Below are 14060 nucleotides of genomic sequence, written 5' to 3' on the forward strand. Positions count from 1 at the left end.
GCCTATAGCGCCAGCATCCCATGTGGGTGCCGGTTTCTAGTCTCAGTTGCCCCTCTTTCAGTCCAGCTCTCTGCTGTGGCCCAGGGATGCAGTGGAGGATGGCCCAAGTGCTTGGGTCCCTGCACCCACATGGGAGACCAGGAGGAAGCACCTGGCTCCTGGCTTCGGATCGGCGCAGCTCCGGCCATAGCGGCCATTTGGGGGTGAACCAATGGAAGGAAGACCCTTCTCTCTGTCTCTCTCTCTCACTCACTAACTCTGCCTGTCAAATGAAAAAAAAAAAGAAAAAAAGAAGGCTGGGAGCTGGTGATGTGGCACAGAGGGTTAAGCCATGGCCTGAAGTACTGGCATCCCATATGGGCGCCAGTTTCAGTCCCAGCTGTTCCACTTCTGATCCAGCTTACTGCTAAGGCACCTAGAAAAGTAGCGGAGGATGTCCCAAGTCCTTGGGCCCCTGAACACACATAGGAGATCAGGAAGAAGCTCCTGGCTCCTGGTTTTGGCCTGGGCCATTCCTGGTCATTCTGTCCACTTGTGGAGTGAAGCAGCAGATGGAAGATCTCTCTGTCTCTCCTTCTCTCTGTAACTGACTTTCAAATAAATAAATAAATCCTTAAAAAAAAGAAGGCCACTAAAGGGAACAATTTTGTCTGAATATGACAACTAATACTATAGCATCCATCTTAGGATCATGAGGGGAACAGGCCCAAGAAAATAAACAACAGAGTACAAACCAGGAAGATTGTAGGATTCTGGGTCCCTGTTGACACTACTGAACCACTGAATTAACCAACCCTGCAACTGTCTTACCTCCAGACTTGCTTCCTCATTGTTAAAGCCATTTTTTAAAATTGTGTTTCTGCTATTTGAAGTCAAAAGCATCCCGAAGAGGTAGGTAGAAAATAATGTGTGCCATGCATTTAGTTACAACATGCTTAGCTGTTATCTGAATGAATTCTAAGAACTCTTTGTGGTAGGTATTAACATTATGAAGATGAAGAAATCATGATGCTTACAGAGGTTACATATTGAAGATGATATAGCTAATTGTTAAGTCCAGAGTTTATCCCTCAAATGTTTTAGAGGATGTACAATAAAAAAAATATGAACTGCCAGCTAAGACTTGCATATTTAGGGAAGGATACATAGGATGGTGAGGGTGAAGACAAAGAGATATACTAGGGGTTTAGGATAGAAATGAACTTTGAGATCATAATTAAACCTCAAATTTGTGGCTTAAAAATTCAGACAATTTAAGGCAATGGAGAGCCAACACATGTTTCCGAAAAGGAAAAAAGAAAATAACATAGTCTGACTAGTGCTTTAGAATGAGAACTCTGGATAAGAATGTGAAAATATTGTTTGGAGAGAGAGAATAGAGGCAGGAAGAATAGTCAGTAAGTTTAAGAAAGAATAATGAGGGCTATAACTAAGATGGTGGCCATGGGGATAAGATCAAAAAGTATCACTATAATTTGTCTATAATCTTCAGTTTATAAAAACATCTTTATGTCAACTGTGGAGGTAGACAAGCAATGCAGACACCCAGATGTTTTGCCAAGCACTCTTAATCCTAGATGACTGATTATACTTCTTTCCCTAATTTTGCTGCCAGACTAGTGAGCACTGCAGGGAGATATAAAACTAAATAGGTTTGTCTCACTACGTAAAAGTCAACTTTTATGTATAATAATTTATTTTTTATTAACTCCTCAGGGCATTTCCTCTGGCAGTGATTCCAGGCCTCCTTTCCTTTAAACATCCATTTTCTTCTTCTGTAATCTACCTTCTTTCAAAATATTTAAATAAATGATTTTTTAACATAAAGTAATATGTGATCTGTATAGAGAATTCAGAACATATGTGAAAGTAAAAAACTAAAATCACTAATAATCTGCTAACATTTTGATCACTGATTTTTAATTTTTATTTTTTAATTTTTATTTTTTTTTTATTTTTTTATTTTTTTGACAGGCAGAGTGGACAGTGAGAGAGAGAGACAGAGAAAAAGGTCTTCCTTTGCCGTTGGTTCACGCTCCAATGGCCGCCGCGGCCGGCGTGCTGCGGCCGGCGCACTGCGCTGATCCGATGGCAGGAGCCAGGAGCCAGGTGCTTTTCCTGGTCTCCCATGGGGTGCAGGGCCCAAGCACCTGGGCCATCCTCCACTGCACTCCCTGGCCACAGCAGAGGGCTGGCCTGGAAGAGGGGCAACCGGGACAGAATCTGGCGCCCCGACCGGGACTAGAACCCGGTGTGCCGGCGCCGCTAGGCGGAGGATTAGCCTAGTGAGCCGCGGCGCCGGCCCGATTTTTAATTTTTAAAAAACATAACTGCAATCAAACTGTACACACAATTAACTATCTTCCTTTTTATTGCACCATGAATGTTTTCTGTATTTCACACTTTGACAGCATTTATTGGCTGCATAATATGGATGTACTATAATGGAATCATTCTCCACTTTTTGGTCACTTATACATTTCCGATTTTGTTGCTATAAGAAATAGCAATTCAGGGGCTGGCGCTGTGGTTTAGCGGGTAAAGCCGCCACCTGCAGTGCTGGCATCCCTTATGGGCACGGGGTTTGAATCTCAGATACTCCACTTCCGATCCCGCTCTCTGCTATGGCCTAGGAAAGCAGTGGAAGATGGCCCAAGTGCTTGGGCCCCTGCACTCATGTGGGAGACCCGGAAAAAGCTCCTGGCTCCTGGCTTTGGATCTGCGCAGCTCCAGCCATTGCGGACAACTGGGGACTGAACTAGCAGAAAGAAGACCTCTCTCTCTCTGTGCCTCTGCCTCTCTATTTTTCAAATAAATAAATAAATAAATAAATAAATCTTTTTAAATAAAGAAATAGCAATTCAGTGAATATCCTAGAACATGGATCTTTACCCATATTTGACTATTTCTTTTTTTTTAAGATCTTAATTATTTATTTTAAAGGCAGAGTTAGAGAGAGAAATAAAGATAGAGCTAGATCTTCCATTCGATGGTTCACGCCTCAAATGACTGCAATGGCCAGGATTGGGCCAGGCCAAAGCCAGGAGCTTTTTTCGGGTCTCTCAAGTGCAGGCAGGGGACCAAGGACTTGGACCCTACTCTGCTGCTTTCATAGGCACATTAGCAGGGAGCTGGATTGGTGGTCGAGCAGCAGAGACTCAAATTGGCACCCATATGGGATGCCAGCACTGCAGATGGTGGCTTAAAACACTGCGCCACAATGCCAGCCCCTGGCTATTTCTTTATATAAGGTGTATTACTGGGTTAAAAGGTTTAAACCTAACACTTTAATAGTTTCTTCCATTTGTTTAATGAAAGTAGATAAATTCATTAAAGAAAATTTTAGAAATACCAAAAAATATACAGAATCAAATAAATGACTTAAAATCCTATTACCTATAGATGTTATTAATAATTAAGTTTATTTCCTTTAAGTCTTTTACCTATAACTATTTACAGATATTTTTAGAAGTTGATATAATATGGCATTCAATTTTCCATTCTGCTTTTTTAATTTTATATTTTATTGCAAACATTTTTTATATCATTAAACATTCTTTGAGAACAACTTAAGGACTGCATAGTATTCTACTGCATGAATTATTTCATAATTTTTATTTTCAAACTGTTAGAAATATAAACTCTTCAAATTTTAGCTATTATGAGAACCATAAGATGAAAATCTTTTTTACTGATATCTTTGGATATACCTAATTATTTCCTTATAATTAAAAGCAGAATTACAAGTAAAATGTTATGTCTTTTCTTTCTCCAGCAGGGTTGGGGGGAGGATGATGGGAGATACAGAGGTGAAGAGATAGAGAGAGAGAAATTTTCAAGATTATCTGTAATATATATATTACTGACAGTTCAATATATGTAAAAGTAGATAGAGCAGTATTAATGACTCCCATATCATAATATAATGAACCTATGCAACTATTACCTGTCTTATGAAAGATCAACATTTCATTCATCAAGTTTGATCAATCCCATTGGTTTGTTTTTGTTGAACCACTTAAAGATCTAGAAATTAATGATTTTTACCTTTTTTTAAGATTTTATTTTTTTATTTGAGAGGTACAGTTACAGACAAAGAAAAGGAGAGACAGAAAGGTCTTCTTCACTCCCCAAATGGCCACAACAGCCGAAGCTAAGCCCATGTGAAGCCACAAGCCAGAGGCTTCTTCTGGGTCTCCCACGTGGGTGCAGGGGCCTAAGCACTTGGGCCATCTTCCACTGCTTTCCCAGGCCAGAAGCAGAGAGCTGGATGGGAAGAGGAGCAGCTAGGACACAAACCAGTGCCCATATGGGATGCTGGTGCCACAGAGGGGAGGCTTAGCCTACTATACTATAGAGCTGGCCCCATGATTTTATCTTTAAATACTTCTACATGTACCTCCAACTGAAAGTTCTTTTTAAAACATAACCAGCAAGTTATCACACTTAAAAATATGATTTGTATCATTTTAAATATCTAATCCATACTGAACATCCTAATTATCTTAAAATGGCATTTTTTAAAAAAGATTTATTTATTTGAAAGTCAGAGTTACACAGAGAGATGGAGAGGGAGAGGAAGAAGGAGAGAGAGGGAAAGAGAAAGAGATCTACCATCTGCTGGTTTATGCCTCAGATGGTTGCAATGGCTGGGAGTGGGCCAGGCCAAAGCCAGAAGCCAGGAGACTCTTCTGGATCTCCCACGTGGGTTCAGGGGCCCAAGCACTTGGGCCATCTTCTGCTGATTTTCCCAGGTCATTAGGAGAGAGCTGGATCTGAAGTGGAGCAGTTGGGAAGTGAATGGAGCCCATGTGAGATGCCAGCATTGCAGGTGGTGGCTTTACCTGCTATACCACAACACTGGTCCCATTAAAACAACATTTTAAAGGTGGATTGCTATGAAAAACCCTAAGGCTTCTGATATTTATTAGCTCTTAACTATAAACCAGGTACTGTGTTGGTTATTTGAGATATCAAAATGAATGACATATTATTCTCCTATAGTCTATTCTCAGTATAGAAGCCAGAATGAACCTTTTAAGATGTCAATATTGTGTCATTCTCTGAAAACCCTCCACTGGCTTCCATCTTTATCAGAGAAAAAAATCAGTCTTTGCACTGGCCAACACATTCTGATCCCCTTCTCCCCCTTTCATGCCTCTGACTTCATTTTCTGCTCTCTGTTTTGCTCACTGGCTCCATCTACCCAGATCTTGCTGCTGGTTCTTGAACATACCAGAACTCCTTTCTTAGAGCAGTTTCTCTTGCCATTTCCTTCTACCTGGAATGTTCTCTTTCAGATATCCACATGATTACTTCACATTTCCTTCAGATTTTGCTCATATGACCACCTCTCAGAGAAGCTTTACATATTCCCCTTACTTACCTCCTGCCACACTACATCACACCATCTGCTTTCCTTTTATTTTTCTTTTAAAGATTTATTTTACTTATTTGAAAGGCAGAGAGAGAGAGAGAGAGAGAGAGAGAGAGAGAGAGAGAAACAGAACTTCCATCTGCTTATTCACTCTGCAAATGGCCACAATGGCTGGGGCTGGGTCAGGCCAAAGCCAGGAGCTCCATTTGAGTCTCGTGTGGATGGTAGGGACTCAAGCATTTGGGCCATCTTCCATTGCTTTCCCAGGCACGTTAGCAGAGAGTTGGATCAGAAATGGAGCAACTGGGGCTCAAACTGGCACTGTGATATGGGATGCCAGCATCGTGAGTGGCAGTTTAACCCACTGTGCCACAATGTTGGCTCCTCTGGTTTTTTTTTTCTCCATGAAACTTATTACCTTTGGATATCCACATGTAAAAAATAAAACAGGACATACACACAAACCAACTAAAATGGATTAAAAATTTAAGTGTAAATCCTGTAGCATAAAACTCCTTGGGGAAAAAGCTTGACAATGATTTCTTTGATTTGAAGCCAAAAACACAGGCAGCAAAAGCAAAAATATACAAGTGGTATTTCATCAAACTAAAACATTTCTGCATAACAAAGGAAATAACCAACAAAACGAAAAGGCAGCCTATGGAATAAGAGAAAATAAAATAATTGTAAACCCAATATTTGATAAAGGACTAATATCTGAAATTTATAAAGAACTGCAACAAACAAAAACAAAAATAAACTAAATAACACAATTTAAAAATGGGCAAAGGAACTAAACAGACATTTCTCAAAAGAAAACACACAGATGACCAACAGGTATTTGTAAAGGTCCTTTTAACATCACTAATCATCCATGTGATTTGATTTTCATCAATGGCAATCAAAACCACATCATATATATCACATCACACCTGTCAGGATGACTATTATAAAAAAATCTGCAATGAAAGATAACAACTGTTGGTATGGATGTGGAGAAAAGGGAACCCTTGTACATTGTGAATGGGAATGTAAACTGGTACAGACACTATGTAAAGCAGTATGGTGGTTCCTCAAAAAATAAAAATTTGAAGTACCATATGACCCAGCAATCTCACATCTTAGTATGTATCCAAATGAAATGAAATCAGGGTCTCAAAAGAGATATCTGAACTCTCATAGTCACTGCAGCATTAGTCAGACAGCCAAAAACATGTAAGTAATCTAAATATTCATTAATGGATTAAAAATAGAGAGAAAATGTTAGCTCCAGAGTTACCATGATTTGACTTACAATATGTCAACTTTAAGACAGTACAGGCCGGCGCCATTGTTCACTAGGCTAATCCTCCACCTTGTGGTGCCAGCACACCAGGTTCTAGTCCCAGTTGGGGCGCCAGATCCTGTCCCGGTTGCCCCTCTTCCAGGTCAGCTCTCTGCTGTGGCCCGGGAGTGCAGTGGAGGATGGCCCAAGTGCTTGGGCCCTGCACCCCATGGGAGACCAGGAGAAGTACCTGGCTCCTGGCTTTGGATCAGCGCGGTGCGCTGGCCGCAGCGCACCGGCTGCGGCGGCCATTGGAGGGTGAACCAACGGCAAAAAGGAAGACCTTTCTCTCTGTCTCTCTCTCTCACTGTCCACTCTGCCTGTCCAAAAAAAAAAAAAAGACAGTACAAAAATGTCTTTTATATTTCAGCAGAAATCATAGTTTGAATATAGATCTTCAGCTTGCCTAGTAACATGTGATGCTAGGCAGCAGGAGCAAGCCACAGCTCCCAGTTAGCCATAGCTCATGAGGGGCAAACAACTACTGCTGTACCCTACTGTTCACTGAATTCAGTAAATGACATGATGGGCATTTGGCCTAGTGGATAAAACGCTAGTTAAGATGCTTGCATCTCACATTGGAGTGCCTGGGTTTAACTCCTGGCTTTGGCTCCTGATTCCAGCTTTCTGCAAAGGCAGACCCTGGGAGGCAGCACTGATGACTCCAGCAGTTAGTTCTGCCACTTACCTAGGAGACCTGCATTATGTTTGTAGTTCCCTCCTTCAGCCCCTGGCCATTGTGCGCATTTGGGGCAGTAAACCAGAGAATGGGAGCTCTGGCTCTCAAATAAATTGAAAATTAAAACAAAATTATGTGAGATATTCAACATTTTATCATAAAACAGGCTTTGTGTTAGATTATTTTGCCCACCTGTGGACTAATGTAAGTGTTCTGAGTAGATTTAAGTAGGATAGGCTAAACTACCATGCTCGGTAGGTTAGATACATTAAATGCACTTTTGACATAGGATATTTTCATCAGGTTATAACTCCATTGTAATTTAAGCAGCATTTGTATATACAGTGGAATGTTATTTAGCCTTAAAAAAGGAAATTCAGTAATTTATGATAATATGAACAAACCTGGATATGAAATGAGATAGACATAGGACAAACACTATGTGGTATCATATATATTATGAATCTATTTTAAAACAGTACAACTCATAGAAGCAAAGAGTAGAATGGTGGTTGCCAGGGGTTAGAGTAGGGGCCAATGAGGCAGTGTTAGTCAAAATGTACAAAGTGTCAGTTGCACAAAATGAGTAAGTCCTACAGTTCTACTATGTTCTACGAAGATAGTACCTGAAATTATTAATACTGTATTATATAATTAAAATTTGCTAAGAGAGCTGATTTTATTGAGTGTTCTTATCACCAAAAATAACAAATAAGAGGGTAGGAAAAAATTTTGGAGGTGACAGGTTTATGGGGTTGATAGGTTTATGGCAAGATTATGGTGACAGTTTTCTGGTTGTATACTTATCTCCAAACTCATCAAGTTGTGTACATTAAATATGTATTACTTTTTGTCTGTCAATCATATATCAATAAAGTGCTTTAAAATGTCAACTTCTAATATATTACAAAATGTACTTATTTTATTTCTGTCTTCCTCCACCAGAATGTAAGCTCCATAGCAACAGATATCTTTGTTCACTCTCTATATCTCTAGTTCCCATGGCAGTGTTTAATATATATAGGGGGCACTCATTAAATATTTGTAGACTGAATAAAGCCATAACCCCAAACCTCAAGATGTCAAAAACTAGTGGAGCATAATGATTAACAGCACAAGCTCTAGAGACAAACTAGGGCTGATTTCTAATTCTGATGTTATAGTTTCTGATGTTATATCTACCAATGTGACAACACCTAACATCTCTAAGCCTTCTTTTCTTCATCTGTAAAATGCAGTTACTGATGCACCATTTGATACAATGTTACATAACTACATTTCATAAAAATTATCTATTACTACTTCACAATTAACTTCTGGGGCTAGTGGTGTGGTGTAGTGGATAAAGCTGCTGCCTGCAGTGCCGGCATCCCATATAGGCGCCAGTTCGAGTCCCGGCTGCTCCACTTCCAATCTAGCTCTCTGCTATGGCCTGGGAAAGCAGTGGAAGATGGCCCAAGTCCTTGAGCCCCTGAACCCAAGTAGGAGACCTGGAGAATCTCCTGGCTCCTGCCTTCGGATCAGCATGGCTCCAGCCACTGTGGTCAATTGGGGTGTGAACCAACAGATGGAGGACCTCTCTCCCTCAGCCTCTCCTCTCTCTGTGTAACTCTGATTTTCAAATAAATAAATAAATCAAGAGAGGGAGGAGATATATAGGTTGGCACATGCTCACTCGGACTTACCTCCAATGGTGGAACTAGAAATGTGCCAGGGGATTTCAGCTCAATTTTACCAAGGAGGCAGGTACCAATGCCAGTGCACTTGGTAAAGTGTTAAGTATAAATACACAACCGATCAAAAAGATAGGGTATGTGTCGATGAGATTTAACAAATAAGACCAGTGTAAGCAAATAATGAAGGACAGAATTAAAAGGGAGAGAATGATCCTGTGGGGGAAACAGGACACACAGCAGACTCATAGAATGGCAGCACTCCTGCCTCAGAATCAACCCTTGGGACATTCGGATCTGGTTAAAAGGTCCATGAGAGTCTCACAGGCATGGAAAGCCATGACACGGTGGCAAAAAACAATCTAAGTGAAAGATCCTGGTGAACAAGACCCCAGCAGAAGGATCAGGCCATCAAGGAGAGAGGCGCCTTTCTCTGAAGGGAGGAAGGAACCTCCACTGTGATACGGCCTTGACTAAACAAGTTCAGAGTCAGTGAACTCAAGGGCTTCCATAGCCTAGACAGCTCATACCAAGAATCTAGGGTGATTGCTGACATCATAAATAAGAGTGCCAATTGTTAAATCAACAATGGGAGTCATTGGGTACATGCTCCCCACGTAGGATCTCTGTCCTTAATGTGTTCTACTATGAAACTTAAAAACAACACTACTAGTCGAACAATACCCTATACCTTGTGCGGTTGTGTGAGTGCAGCCTGTTGAAATCCTTGCTTAGTACATACTAAGTTGATCTTCAGTATATGAAGGTAATTGAAAATGAAACTTGATGAAGGGAGGGATGGGAGAGGGAGTGGGAGAGGGGAAGACCACAGGAGGGAGGGAGGTTGGGGGGGGGGAGCCACAACAATACAAAAGTTGCACTTTGTAAATTCACATTTATTAAATAAAAAATAACTATATAACAAACAAACAAACAACAACAACAACAAAACAACTTCCTTCTCTCAAGTTCTACATTCTAAAAATCTGCTCTCGAATTTCTTTTTTCTTTTTTGACAGGCAGAGTGGACAGTGAGAGAGCGAGAGAGACAGAGAGAAAGGTCTTCCTTTGCCGTTGGTTCACCCTCCAATGGCTGCCGCGGCCGGTGCGCTGCAGCCGGCGCAGCGCGCTGATCTAAAGCCAGGAGCCAGGTGCTTCTCCTGGTCTCCCATGCGGGTGCAGGGCCCAAGGACTTGGGCTATCCTCCACTGCACTCCCGGGCCATAGCAGAGAGCTGGCCTGGAAGAGGGGCAACCGGGACAGAATCCGGCGCCCCGACCAGGACTAGAACCCAGTGTGCCGGTGCCGCAAGGCAGAGGATTAGCCTATTGAGCCACGGCACCGGCCTCAAATTTTTTAAGTAGTCCACTAATCAACCATGCTAAACATAAATGTACCCAAGAAGATAATTAATTTCTTTTTTATTTGTATGTATCTCATAAATATAACATTAGGAACATAGTAATTCTTCCCACCATACGTGCCCTCCCCCCACTCTACCCCACTTTCTCCTCCCTCTCCTGTTTAGTCTAAGAAGAAAAAAGAAATAGAAAGAAAGAAAAAAAAGATTGCAATAAAAAAAACTAAGAGAACTGTTTTTCAACAGTCTAGACAAGGGCTGTTCTATGTTATTGCTTCTTGAAGGTGATTTCTTTTTCCCCTCTTTCCTCTCTCCCCTTCTTTCCTTTTATAAACTTAATTATTTTTAAAGAAGAACCCAAGGGTGATACATCTTTTGTGACCTTTTAGACATAACTATAACTTATGAGATATAATAATATCCTCCATTTAATACACTAAAAGGAAGTGATTCTTGAGAACAAGTTTTACTATTAAGTTGCATGATACAACTCTTTGGGAACAGAGGTCCTGCATGGGAAGTTAGTGCACAGTGACTCTTGTTGTTTAACAAATAATACTGTTACATATGACATCAGTGATCACCCAAGGCTCTTGACATGAGCTGCCTTGGCTATGAAAGCCTTTTGGATCCACTAGCTTGACAAGGCCATAAGCAAAGTGGGAATTCTCTCCCCCCTTCAGAGAAAAGTACATTCTTCTTTGGTAGCTGCTTCTTTCCACTGGGGTCTCACCCACAGGGATCCTTTATGAAGGACATTTTTTTTCCAGAGTGTCTTGGCTTTCCATGCCTGAAGTGCCAACCCCCTGCCCCCCCCCGCCCCAGGCTTTTCAGCCAGACTGGAATGCAATGCCTTAAAGGCTGATTCTAGGTTGGAGTGTTAAAGTGATTGTCATTCTATGAGTCTGCTGTATGGACTGCTTCCCATGTTGGAGACTTCACTCCTTTTTAATTCTATTATTGTTTCCAAACACTTAGTCCTATATATATAATCACTTTTACACTGGATCCTATCTATATGGTCATTTTACCACTTATTCCTATCCATTTAATCTTTAAAACACAAGCTGCTATTTTTATCAGGTAGCTTAAGGGATTTTGGGGTTCTATGTTAGTTGTTAAGCTGTACCCTTAGAAGTAAGTCCACAGGAATGTATGTAGGACTATACTGCTTTGCAGTTGCGAACTTCATTTCACAGTTACAACTTTAGGATCTTGGTTATTCTTCCCACTGTTCCCATACTCCCACCTGCACTCCCACCACCTTTCCTCCTCCTTTTCTTATTCTTACTCTTATTCTTTACTAAGATCTATTTTCAATTAACTTTATACATATGTGATTAACTCTATGTTAAGTATAGCATTCAATGAATCATATGAAAGAGAAAAAGATAAGGAAAATATTATGAAGGAAAATATAAACAAAAATATAGAATAAAAAACTGTTCCTCAACAATCAAGAGAAGGGCTGTTCAAAATCATTGCTTCTCAAAGTGTCAATTTCATTTCTACATGCTGTTTTTTAGGTGCTCTATTAGTTATCACAGGTCATGGAGATCATATAAAATTTGTCTCTTTGGGACTGGGAAAAGCATTAATTTCTAGGTAAAAAGTATACTCACCACTTCTAATGTCAAAAAATTTACGCTTATTAAAATAGAGAATATTCACATTTGCAATTTGACCCAATCACAGATTCTTAGAAACAATGGGTCTAATAGTTTATGCTAAGGCCAAATGTAAAAAAAAATCCCCATCTTAAAAGTCTTCAGCATAATGGAGCAAACTAAGCATGTACCTACCTATTCTGTTCTTTCTTACATTTATTGAGCTATTCTTGGACAGAAACAGCATAATACCCAGAATTTTAGGTGTGGCATTACCAATGTGTAGGTGAGTGATCCTGGGTGTATACCAGGGTAGTTAAAAAAAAAATTCAAGGAAATGTTAGTATTAATATCCCTGTTTTCAATAAAAAATAGTATATATGGATATGTATATAATACCTACATATGAAGTAAATAAGGCAAATGGTTAAAAATTGCTAAATCTTAAAACAAAAAACCTATAAAATTCAAAAAAAGTGGAATTAAAAGACATTGATGGTTTCCAAGAACTTTTTTTTTTTTTTTGACAGGCAGAGTAGACAGTGAGAGAGAGAGACAGAGAGAAAGGTCTTCCTTTGCCATTGGTTCACCCTCCAATGGCTGCCGCGGCCGGTGCGCTGCAGCCAGCACACCACGCTGATCCAATGGCAGGAGCCAGGTACTTCTCCTGGTCTCCCATGGGGTGCAGGGCCCAAGGACTTTGGGTCATCCTCCACTTCACTCCCGGGCCACAGCAGAGAGCTGGCCTGGAAGAGGGGCAACCGGGACAGAATCTGGCGCCCCGACCGGGACTAGAACCCCGTGTGCCGGCGCTGCAAGGCGGAGGATTAGCCTAGTGAGCCACGGCGCCGGCTGTTTCCAAGAACTTTTTGAAGATCCCGTGTATCACCTGTATGCTCAACTGTGTGGTCAGTGCTTTACATGGATGCTAAGATGACAATCTCTCTCTCTCTCTAACTCTGTAACTCTGCCTTTCAAATAAATAATTCTTTTAAAAAAAACGTGGGTAGGGTGGTGTTGTGGCTCAGTGGGTTAAGCCGCCACCTGTAATGCCCACATTCCATATGATCACCCAGTTCTACCTGAGTTCTGGCTGTTACAGTTCCCATTTAGTTGCCTGTAAATGTACCTGGAAAAACAGTAAATTATGGCTGAAGTCTTTGGGCCCTTGCACCCTTTTGTGAGACCAGCAGGGATTTCTAGGCTCCTAGCTTCAGCCTGATACAGCCCCTGCCATTGTGGCCATTTGGGGAGGGAATCAGTAGATGGACAATCTCTTTCCCTTTTGCCCTCTTGCACTGTCTCTCCCTCTGTGTAACTCTGCCCTTTCAACACAAAAGGGTGAGAAAATAACTTAAAAGAAATTAAAGAGATAACACTATCACAAGGGAAAAAAGAACATGCACAGCAGGAAAATGAACTCCATTGTGTTTATTGTACCTCACTGCTCTAGGGCTAGGTTAAAAGATAACTGAATGGATTGGCATTGTAGTCTAGAGGGTAAGTTGCCATCTGCGATTCTGGCATCCATATGGGCACCAATTTGAGTCCGGGCTGCTCCATTTCCAATCCAGATCCCTGCTAATGGCCTGGGAAAAGCAGAGGAAGATGGCTCAAGTGCTTGGGCCCCTGCTACCCACATGGGAGACCTGGAAGAAACTCTTGGCTCCTGGCTTCAGCCTGGCCCATCCCTGGCTGTTGTGGCTTTCTGAGGAGTGAACCAGTACAAGAAGATCTTTCTCTGTCTCTCCTCTCTCTCTCTCTCTCTCTCTGTAACTCTGACTTTCAAATAAAAAATCTTTTAAAAAAAGATAACTGCAGACATCAAATTCCAATGGCATATGAAATATAGACTACTATAAACTGTCCCCAAATAGATGGACAGAAGTAAAAGAAATGCTAAATGATTATTTCCTGAAAACATATAGAAATATTATTAAATTACTTAAAAATTTTTGTGTTAAAGAACTATTTCTACTCATTGTCTAAAAGGCCTTGATTTCAAGTAAGATTGAGAGTTACTTAAGTTTTTTTTGTTGT

At 40.8% G+C, this 14060-nt stretch overlaps 1 protein-coding gene across 1 annotated transcript in view; it reads right to left on the bottom strand.

Moving 5' to 3' along the window:
• The window catches only part of WDR44 (WD repeat domain 44), a 98619-nt gene that overhangs the window by 22307 nt on the left and 62252 nt on the right, over nucleotides 1–14060 (bottom strand). The gene's annotated exons all lie outside the window — the stretch shown is intronic.

The sequence above is a fragment of the Oryctolagus cuniculus genome, chromosome X, assembly GCF_051225735.1.
Source record: "Oryctolagus cuniculus isolate XC-2025 breed Fujian yellow rabbit chromosome X, ASM5122573v1, whole genome shotgun sequence".
Classification (NCBI taxonomy): Eukaryota; Metazoa; Chordata; class Mammalia; order Lagomorpha; family Leporidae; genus Oryctolagus; species Oryctolagus cuniculus.